This window comes from Lissotriton helveticus, chromosome 6 (assembly GCF_964261635.1).
Source record: "Lissotriton helveticus chromosome 6, aLisHel1.1, whole genome shotgun sequence".
Classification (NCBI taxonomy): Eukaryota; Metazoa; Chordata; class Amphibia; order Caudata; family Salamandridae; genus Lissotriton; species Lissotriton helveticus.
Window position 1 is genome coordinate 1,264,799,229 of NC_136067.1, and position 10,327 is coordinate 1,264,809,555.

The 10,327-nt window shown below is 47.1% G+C and overlaps 1 long non-coding RNA gene across 1 annotated transcript in view; it reads left to right on the plus strand.

Moving 5' to 3' along the window:
• Positions 1 to 9,762, plus strand: part of LOC144761701 (uncharacterized) — a 55,605-nt gene extending 45,843 nt beyond the window's left edge. The window contains exon 4 of the long non-coding RNA XR_013595858.1: positions 9,735 to 9,762. This is a non-coding gene — a long non-coding RNA (uncharacterized LOC144761701). The remainder of the gene's footprint in view (positions 1 to 9,734) is intronic.
• The last annotated feature ends 565 nt before the right edge of the window (positions 9,763 to 10,327 follow it).

Here is a 10,327-nt window from a genome sequence, read left to right on the forward strand (position 1 = left end):
CTCTGTCAGGAGTGTGGTCTGGTGGACTGGTCATGAAGGCTGAAAATGGTGCTCCAGTTCCGAATTCAGCAGCTCTAGCCAGAGTGCCACATCCTCTCCCACTCTGAACACCATAGTGCCCCACTGAGAGAAACTTGCACTGCCTTCAGCTACAACTCAATTGTGCTGCAACTAAATTCAAATTATGCACTAGACAACAGTAAAATGCTGCCTGATAAAAAAATGAATAACACCCTGAAAAAAGCAAACACTCATAAGGAATGCAAGAATAAGCAAATCATGTGAAATGTATTCAGGAACAACATGGTTACCGTAACAGTTTTAACCTCATTATTCAGAAATCAGTAAGTTATTTTGCCTGAAAAATTCAGGACATGGCTACAGGACCAGGAAGGGACCCGTTTCAATGTCCATTGCTCATATCCTTTCAAAATATAAGTTTGGTTAAAAAAAAAATCACATCCCTGAACACAGAGCCGCAGTGCACATTTTATAAGCTAAAATAATTAAAACAGTTGAAAACGATCATATTAAACATTCACTCTCTACTCAGTCCCTTTAGAAATGGTGCACTTCCCGTGGGAAAACAATGTTGTTCAAAGAAAGAAGAAAAAAAGAAAGTAGCGCTTTCACTGGCAAACTTTGTAAGGTGGTTCTAATGTGTGTGGGTGTAAATAACAATCTGGCCTGTCTGCTGACCACTCGGTATTGCTTAATTTAGGTATTTCATTTTATTTTTCTCCGTCCCGAGGTTTTTCTTTGGAATTATAAAACGGTCAGTAAATGAGGAAATATCCAGCCAGTGTCCGCCTATTTTGGATCCATTTCACAGAGAAACAAATGAAGAAAAGGAGATGCAAGAGAGAGTAATAAGAGCTCTTGAAATCAGAACTTAAGGAGGATTGAGACAAAGACAGAAATGGGTATGAAGGAAAAGAGACAGTTTTTTCCCCTTCTCTACCCTTCCCAGGCCTCCCAGCCTTCCTGCAGCATAACAAAGGGCAGAGGGCGGGTGGCCTCTTTGACTCCGGACGGGTGGCTTCTTTGACTCCAGGCAGGTCAAGTGCAGGGCCATTAGGTAGCGCTTTCGCATGCTAATGGCCCTGCTGAATTACAGAAGGGAGAGGGTAAATTCTTTTGTCCCCTCGTCCCCCCACCCTTGTCCCCCATGTCCCCCCCACTCCAAAATCTGGAGGGGGATATATCCCCCGCGTCCCCCACACTTCCTACGCCCATGCCCCCCATTTTTCTGGCCGATAAAATTGGGTCGGTTGTTCCCACACCTGGGAAATCTGGGTACAGGATCTCTGGCTCTCTTGTGATCTGGGAGGAATTCCACACCATAATTCCGCTCCACCAGACTTGTAATGAGGGTTCCTATCAGAGTAGAGATGTTTTAAATGTTTTAGCCACAGATGGCTATAACCAATGAGTTTGTTGGGCTCTGGAGCTCTCCTTCATGTTGTCACATATACCTCTATTCATATTCTGCAAAATAAAAAGTTGTATCATGCTGCACATTTTGAAATTTCATGTTACTCATCAGCCACTACCTTCCTGTAAGTTCAGTGTACTTTTTGCCTTTCGCTGCTCATGAAAGAGTCAAAGCAGAGACAATAGAAAACACCTGGTCCTTGGTGCACATTTCCTTCTCTGGGACACCAAAAGATTCCTCTGGCATCATTCCTGTTCAATACCTTCTACGTGTCAATCCCATTATAGAACATGACAACCAAATTGAGTTCACACTTTATCCCTCCCAGAAGTACAACCTTGTAAAATTACTAGCCCCTGTCCCTTCTATTCAGGAAGAGAAGTAACTACACATGGGCATACATGTCTACATTTGTCGACCTAGAGATAAATACTCATGAAGGCATACGTCCTCCTCTTTGAGAGACTCATTGAAAACATTAAAAATGGACCATGGAAATGATCAGGTCTTCTCTTTATGTGCATCCATATGCGTCCATTGATTTCATTTTCTTTTGTGGCATTCCATAACGAGAAAAGACACATGCATTGGGCAAATGCCCTCTGCGCAGCAATACAAGCACTACAAAGAGATTTTAACCTTGTTGGGCATCATCAGTGTTGTTCAACTTGGGTCCATTGTCAAATCGATAGGGGGACCCACAACTGGGAATAGCCTTCTACTTAGGAAAACTACTAAGGCAACTAAAAAGCTGGATAGAATTTCTTGAGCTTAAAAATATTATCCACATGGGGTCTCATTTACGAGGCCCCTAGCAGCACTTTTGCACCGCCGGAGCGTCACTCTTTTTTGACGCTCTTGTGGTGCAATGTGCCGCAGCATATTTACAAGGCCGCGCAAAGCCACTTTGTGTGACTTTTCACAGCCTCGTAAATATGTGCTCCTTTCAGGTAGAACACTGAGTAAAAGGGGCGTTTCATGGGTGTTGCTGTGGGTGTTCCCACGCAACACCTATTGAATCTGAAGCATTCCCAGATTTACTAGGAATTGTAAACCTGGGAATGCATCAGATTCTAACATCACCCCAGGGGTGGCACTAGGGAGGCACAATGAGGAAAAATATCCTTATCAGAATTCAGCACACATAGAAAGAGGAAAACACCTATTGTGATTGTTTTTCTGTAGTAAGGGGTCCCTTCCTGTCCAAAAACAATCACCCCTACAAGGCAGACATCCTTGCATCATGGCGCAAGCGTACCTGCGTTGGCGCGTGGCAGCCCATTTTATGCCAGTGCAGGGGAAAAGAACAGGAATCCACCGTATCTTATAGATACAACACATTCTTGCCCTTTTCTTTTGACACAGGGCAGCGCTACAACAGTCTTTGCGGTCCTGCCCTGCTCCAAAACATCGTAAATGAGGCCCATGATATTAATTTGGTCAGCACGCCAAAAGACAATAGTTATTAGTTTGCCCCTTGCCATAACTGATCAGAAATAACCACATACCTATCAGCATAGAACACATCCCAAAAGAGAAATCAATCCTGGATTACTAGGACATTGGCATGGGACGACAAGCAATGCAATAGGCACTTTGCGCTTGTTGCTCCTCATAAGACCCCATACAGTTATTCATTAAAAGCTATGTGATGGGGGCGTAGCTAGCAGCCGATGAAAATGTCCGCAGCCTAGGGAGGTTCTGTAATCCCTGAACTAACCCCGTCGATCCGTATACTAATCCGGCAGCCTTCCCACCCGTGTCCACGAGCTGAGGTGGCGGAAGGCGCAGAGCACTGGGCGATCTGGTCCTAGACTGCGGAGGACTGTTTCTGGAGGTGCTGTCGGTGTGCGACAGACTGAAGCCTGGTGAGGCGAGGCAAGCCAGGGCCTCGAGTTTAGAGTCAATCCGACAGAGCCTGATCGGCACCCTAGCCAAGTGAAGGGGGAGGCGGAGGCGGAGGCGGCTGGCGGTGGGTGTCACTGCTGGAGTCCCCTCGCCCTGCGGTGATACAGTGTGCTATGAACTCCTGGGCGGGCCCTGTCGTACACCGGTGAGTGCAGCACAGCTACTTTTGCCCGCCGCTCGGAGCTGTTGCGGCCTGGGGTGCCAGAGAAATGTGAAACAGCGCGCCATTTTCCCAGGCGCTTATCCGTGCCCGAGGCCCAGGACTACTGTCGCTGAGGCCGGGGGGAGACGAGCCGTACTGAAGGGCATAACGGAAGCACTGCTGGTGTGGAAGGACACGCTGCAACATACATTGTGGGCTCCCGCTCCACAGGCTGCAACCGCTTATATCTGCGTCCGGGAGCAGGAACAGGGTGGCAGACCTGCTGGCTGTCGTTGTCTTTGGCCCATCTCCATGCCCAGGATTATATAGGCACCGGCAGGCCCACTGAACCGCAGTCACATTGAGGCCCGGCACCCCCCCCCCCCACTACGGGGAAAGACATAGTGACGGGCGCCATCTTATGCTGACCAGCTGGGGAAACGCCGGATCAGGCTCAAAGACTACGTGCAGGCTACACTAATAGAGATCGTCCTAGGTGCTGAGAAAGGGACCTGGGGCGCGAAAACCGACAGGCCGCGTGGGTCAGAGTAGCCCTCGGGCAGGCGGCGGTGATTAACGTTCAGGCCCCCCTGACTTGACGCACACACTTTCAAACTGACACAATGAGTAGCAGAAACGCAAAAGGCCTCAACCAGTCAAAGCTGGTAAAATGTGCCTATGCTAAGGCACAGTCGGATGCAGTGGACAATGTAATCGAAAAAAGTGCGGGCGAGGCGCCAGAAGTGACCTTGCAAGATATCATGACAACTTTAAATAAGGTGGATTCGCGCATCGGGACTCTTGCAGTGGATCTCGCTCTCATCAGAGCGGATTTTATTAAAATGTCAACAAAAATGTCGGAGGGCGGAACCACTATGGCGACGCTGACGTCTGACACCTCCACCCTCAAGAAACAAGTGCATCAACTCATGACAGATAATAAACTATTGGCTGCAAAACTAGAGGATCATGAAGGCAGATCGCGACGGAACAACATCCGCCCTATTGGCGTGCCGGAGCGGTCAGGTGGTCCTGCCCTTGACCTATTCGTGGAAGATCTAGTCACAAACCACCTGCAGCCACGAGGTTTGTCCAACTACTTCTCTGTCCAACGGGCGCATCGAGTCCCCGGAGCTAGACCCAAGCCAGGTGCTCCTCCCGACCAATTCTCACCCGCATATTTAATTTTCGGGACAGGGATGCAATACTACAAGCGGCGCGCACTGCCCCGCCGTTGAGAATACACAATGCGACCATCACAATTTTTCCGGACTACACGGCGGTGGGTATGAAACAACGCAGAGGCTTTCTTAATGTTAAAAAGACTCTCCTTGACAGAGGAATCAAGTATTCCATGTTATTTCCGGCCAAATTGAGGGTGAAGGCTGAAGGTAAAACGTGTTTTTTTGTAACGCCTGAAGAAGTACAGGAATGGCTGGAGGGCTGGCGGAAGACCGCTCGGCCTGGACGATCCGGAGGAAATGACGCTAGGCACAAAGATCACGATGTGGGTGAAGATCAGGAGTAAAGACACTTTCTGGAGGTTTGCTGCTTGTTAAGAGACGACGTGGACGTATTATGTCCAGCAGAGACAGTTGTAGCACTGTTTAAAATTGTTAATGGCCTCGAAATTTTCTAACCAGAAATTTGGACTCAAGAGCCACTCCTGATACGAACACTGTTTCCTTCACTAACCTGGAATTGCTCGATTGGATGAGGGAGGGTAGGGAGGGGATTGCAGGACGGGTCGATCTTAAAGGGCTGTTGGGGGCAACAGACGCTCACTCTCACCCCCGTCAACTGGAGACTGGGAAGGGTATTAGGCACTCTGCATGGGTGGGATGGCGGGTAGTTTTGAAGCCATCAGGCAGGGAGGCAGGGAGGGGGGTGGGATGGGGCGAACTGTTGATGAGGTTTGTTTTTGTGTTTGTTGTAAGGTTCAGAAGGGCAACTACACTGGGCCACATGGCTGCTAATATCCTTGGGGCATACCGCATTATGGTTTTGGTGACACTATGTGCTATTCATGGCAAACGAGGCAATGCAAGACCAACGGGACCCTAGTCTGCACACCACCTCGATGGCCCCGGGGACCCCCTTAACAATACTTACATGGAACGTCCACGGATTAGGAGATAAGATAAAGAGAGGTTTAGTTATGCCATACCTCAAGCGATGTACACCTGCAGTGGCCCTACTACAAGAGACGCATTTGATGGGTTCGGCATGTAAGGCACTAGACTGATGGGGGTACAAAATGGTGGCACATTCCGAATTCTCATCTGGTTCACGGGGTGTAGGTATTCTGATTAAAAAACAGTTCCCGTTGGTAATACAGCAAACCCGGATAGATGACCAGGGCCGTTTCGCAGCTATCACTTGTCAAATGGAAGGGAGACCCCTTAATATAGTTTCAGTATATATCCCGCCAGCCCTTCCCGCAATAGCCCACCCTGCATTCACAGTCTTTTTACTACCTCTCCCAGAAGGGGGGATGATAATTGGGGGAGACTTTAACGACATAATGGATGGGACGTTGGATAGATATCCCCCCAAAGTAAACATGACAGGCACTACACGTATGCCGGGATTGGTGGACGCCCTTGGCCTTACAGACACATGGAGGTATCGGCACTCCACCGTAAAACAATACACTTTTCTGTCAGTTGTACACAATAGCCACTCATGAATTGACTAATTTTTAACCTCATCGGACAGCTTAGCAAGAGTGGTAAACGTTGAGATCCGGCCCAGAGGCATATCTGATCATTCACCGATAGTACTGACATACACAAACCAACGGTGCATCTATCCCATATATCCGGGTTATCTGCTTATCCCCAAAGTGTTAAAGGACGTCACTAGGACGACACAACACTATTTCCGGGAAAATGTCTCATCGGTTCAGACACCTAGCATACTATGGGAGGCCTATAAGACAGTTCTACGTGGGCAAGTTATAGCGTCAGTCACAGGACATAAACGGGAAAAACAGGCAGAACTTGACACTATAGAATCCGAGCTCATTAGAGCTAACGATCAACATGCCGAAAATCCTTCACCCCGAACTTTGCAGGCTGTGCGTCTTAAACAACGCGAGTTCCTAGACTATCAGAAAGAGATGGTCAAGGCACGCCTTCAAACCACTCGACACAAGATATACGAATTAGGTGACAAGGCAGGTAAACTGTTAGCCTGGCTAGATAAAAAGGAACGGGCAGACAGAACGATTTCGCAATTACCCACTCCGTCTGACTCCTTGGTGAATGCTCCGCAGGACATTGTGGATACATTGGCTGACCATTTTGAACGCGTGTATGCTTCACAGTCTAACTTAACAACCTAGGAGGCTCAGACTTATATCAAAGATATCAACATACCCAAACTATCACAAGAGGCGGCCCTCCTGCTGGAGGCTGCCATCTCGGTTGATGAACTGCAGATGGCCATCGGCTCACTGCACTCAAGGAAAGCAGTGGGGCCAAACGGCATGCCTATTGAACTCTACAAAAAGAATGCGGATGTAACGGCCCCATACCTCCTAAGTATGTTTCATGAAAGTCTCGAGACAGGGGATCTGCCACGAGATCAACGGATGGCCACCATAGTAACGATCCCCAAACCGTGTAAGCCCCCCGAGGAATGTACCTCTCACCGCCCAATCTCACTTAACAACGCTGAAGCCAAACTTCTCGCCAAACTTCTGGCAACACGTCTAACCCCTCACCTAATAACCTTGATTCACCCAGTTCAATCAGGGTTTATGCCACACAGAAGCACAGCCCTTAATCTAAGGCGACTATATGCGTTATTAGCACGCACATCCTACATCCAAGAGCCCACAGTCATCCTCTCGCTGGATGCGCATATGGCGTTCGATATGGTGGAGTGGCCTTATCTCTTCGTGGTTCTTAGACACCTAGGCTTCGGTCCAAAGTATTGTGCATGGGTGCGCCTGCTATACTCCAACCCACTGGCGCATGTTGTGGCTATGGTCACATGTCAAGGGACTTCCCGCTTTTGCAGGGTACACGCCAGGGATGTCCACTATCCCCATTACTGTATGCATTGGTTCTTGAACCACTGGCGGCGTGGATCAGATGGGAACCAATGATCCACGGGTTCCGATGGACACATACCCTGGGAAGACCACATTTCCCTATATGCGGATGATGTGCTGCTTTATCTAACGTCCCCTAGGCACTCCATTTTAGTGCTCTTGAATATGTGCAAAATTTTGGGTTGGGTGTCGGGATACACCATTAATTGGTCTAAGTCGATTCTATATGTTCTACATGGTGCTCCTCCATCACTACCTGAGAATTGCCCACTACAAATCACTGTTGAAGCTTTTAAATATTTGGGCATTTATGTGACGCCTAAGTTTGACGAATTTTACCGGAAAAATCTAAGGCCCCCGCTGGAACAGTTTAGGCGAGACACGGCGTGCTGGTGTAACCTACCGCTGACATTGCTGGGTAAGTCGGCGCTTTTTTAAATGATGACACTACCCCGGTTTTTATACATCTTGGAAAACACCCCGTTTGCCGTTCCACCAACCTACTTTAAGGCAATAGTAGCCGAAGTCTCCAGTTTGTTATGGGGGAATAAGCTGGCGCGCATTGCTCAAGACAAACTTGTATGAAGCTGGTATGATGGGGGATTGCCCTACCAAATATACAGCTGTATTATTGGGCAGCTCACCTCAAGATAATCAATCAATGGGTACATGCCCCCCAGACAGACCCAGCGCTCCTAGCATATAGGCAAGGATTAGGGGAGAATGGATTGTTATCGGCACTATATCAAAATCGAAGCCCCCCCCTCCCTGCTTGGCCCGACAGCACACACGGTTGATCTATGGTACAGGGCACACGTCAGATTAAAATGCACAGGAGTGATCACGCAGATGACACCAGTTTGGGACTCACAACATCTTGGGCGACTTAGGAACTGTAAAGGGTTCAAAAACTGGGATATCATAGGCATCTCCACAGTAGGTGACCTTTGGAAAAAGGGAGAAGTGGTTACATTTGAACACTTAAGGACTCAATACGAGCTGGCACCGACTGAGATGTTCAGGTATCTGCACATTCGACATGCACTACAGGCAATCTTACCACCCGGCACTATCCTACCGGAGGCTACTCCTCTGGAGGATAGGCTACTGACTGAATACATGCACAAAAGGGCTACATCCTTCACCTATCGCAAATTAATTAATAATTTGCCAGACCTGATGGTAATGCTCAGACGAAAATGGTCCCAAGAGCTAGGAGACTTCGACGATGCGGAATGGCAAGTTGCATTGTCATCCCTGCGAGAAGCTGCCATACCTTCATGACTAAGATTAGTGCAACTCAAAGTGCTACATCGTTCCTATTACACTAGACTCACTCTCCACAAAATAGGAATGGCTCAACATCAGTTCTGTCTGAGAAAATGTGGGGAGGAAGGCACGTTCTATCATACCATATGGCACTGTCCACAAATTACCGCATACTGGGCTAAGGTGATGCGTACCATCTGACAAGCTGTGGGAATATCGTTACTACCAGACCCAAAGCGATGTCTGTTAAATGTATGGGAACCTAACGATTTCACACACCAAGAGCAGGATTGGGTGACGCTGGGACTGACATCCGCCAAACGTAATATTGCTATGTTATGGGGTTCCGGGGAAACACCTACACTCCGGGAATGGTGCAGGGTCATGGATGAAGCCATGGTGGCGGAGAAGGCGGTCTTTATCCACCGCAGGTGTCCACGCAAATGGGGTAAAATGTGGGGAGCATGGTACGAGTTTAGAGGCTATATTTGTGACCCTCCTGCACTCGAGACAGATGATGTGTCCGATTAATGGAAAGAGGAAGTGGTATGAACATGAACACAGATCAATTGTCTTACTGGGGTTTCAACAGGTATTGTCGAAGTATGTAATGTCGCCAAATGTTGAAGCTATAAACACAGCCATGTATATGTGCTATACAAATGTATTATGCCCTGATTGTCAAGCCAATAAAAAGTAAAAAAATATATATATATATGCTATGAACGTTATTTTAGGAACTGGATGATAGTGTACTTTCATATTTTGTGTATTATTTGTAAGGATCTATTTTAACATAGGTTTCTCACATCCATTAAAATCATATTCTTTTGAAAATGCTTCTTATGTTTGCTTTCTGAAATAAAACCCTAGTAAAACAGGTAAAACATTAAATAACTGTAATCTTATGTTTTTTTAAGGTTGAAAAACTAATGAGAAGAATTGAGGGTAAGATTCTTTACAAATCACGTTTCACATGTGCATGTAATTTCCAGTTCTGTTGACCTTTGCATGTATAATTTTTTGCTCCTATATTGATGGTGCTTTTGATTGCACTGAGGCTCATTTAGAACTGTGTGAGAGATGACAAAGGAACACTCTTGTCAGTGTAACCTCATGAGTAAAAGAACTGGATGTCCCAAAAAATGTGTTTTTCATGTATCAGCTTCCGTCTTCTTTTGGCAACTTTCTATGTATATTATATCCATGTTTTGTTTGTGCTAAAAGATCTATTATCAACTGTCTCAAGTTCTTGTTTCTAGGCCATTCATACGTTTCAGTACATATAAACAAAAACAATAATTCACACAACGTAGACACCCTAACACCATGGAGCAAGGGTGCCTGCATTGGGGCATGGCAGCCAATTGTGCCCCAGCGCTGGGGAACAGGACAGAAGCACACGATATCTCACAGTGCATTCCTGCCCTTTTCTTTTGCCGTAGGGTTGTGCAGCAGGAAGGCTTGTAACACCAAAAAATAAATTGTAAATGAGGGCCTTTGTATCCAGCCA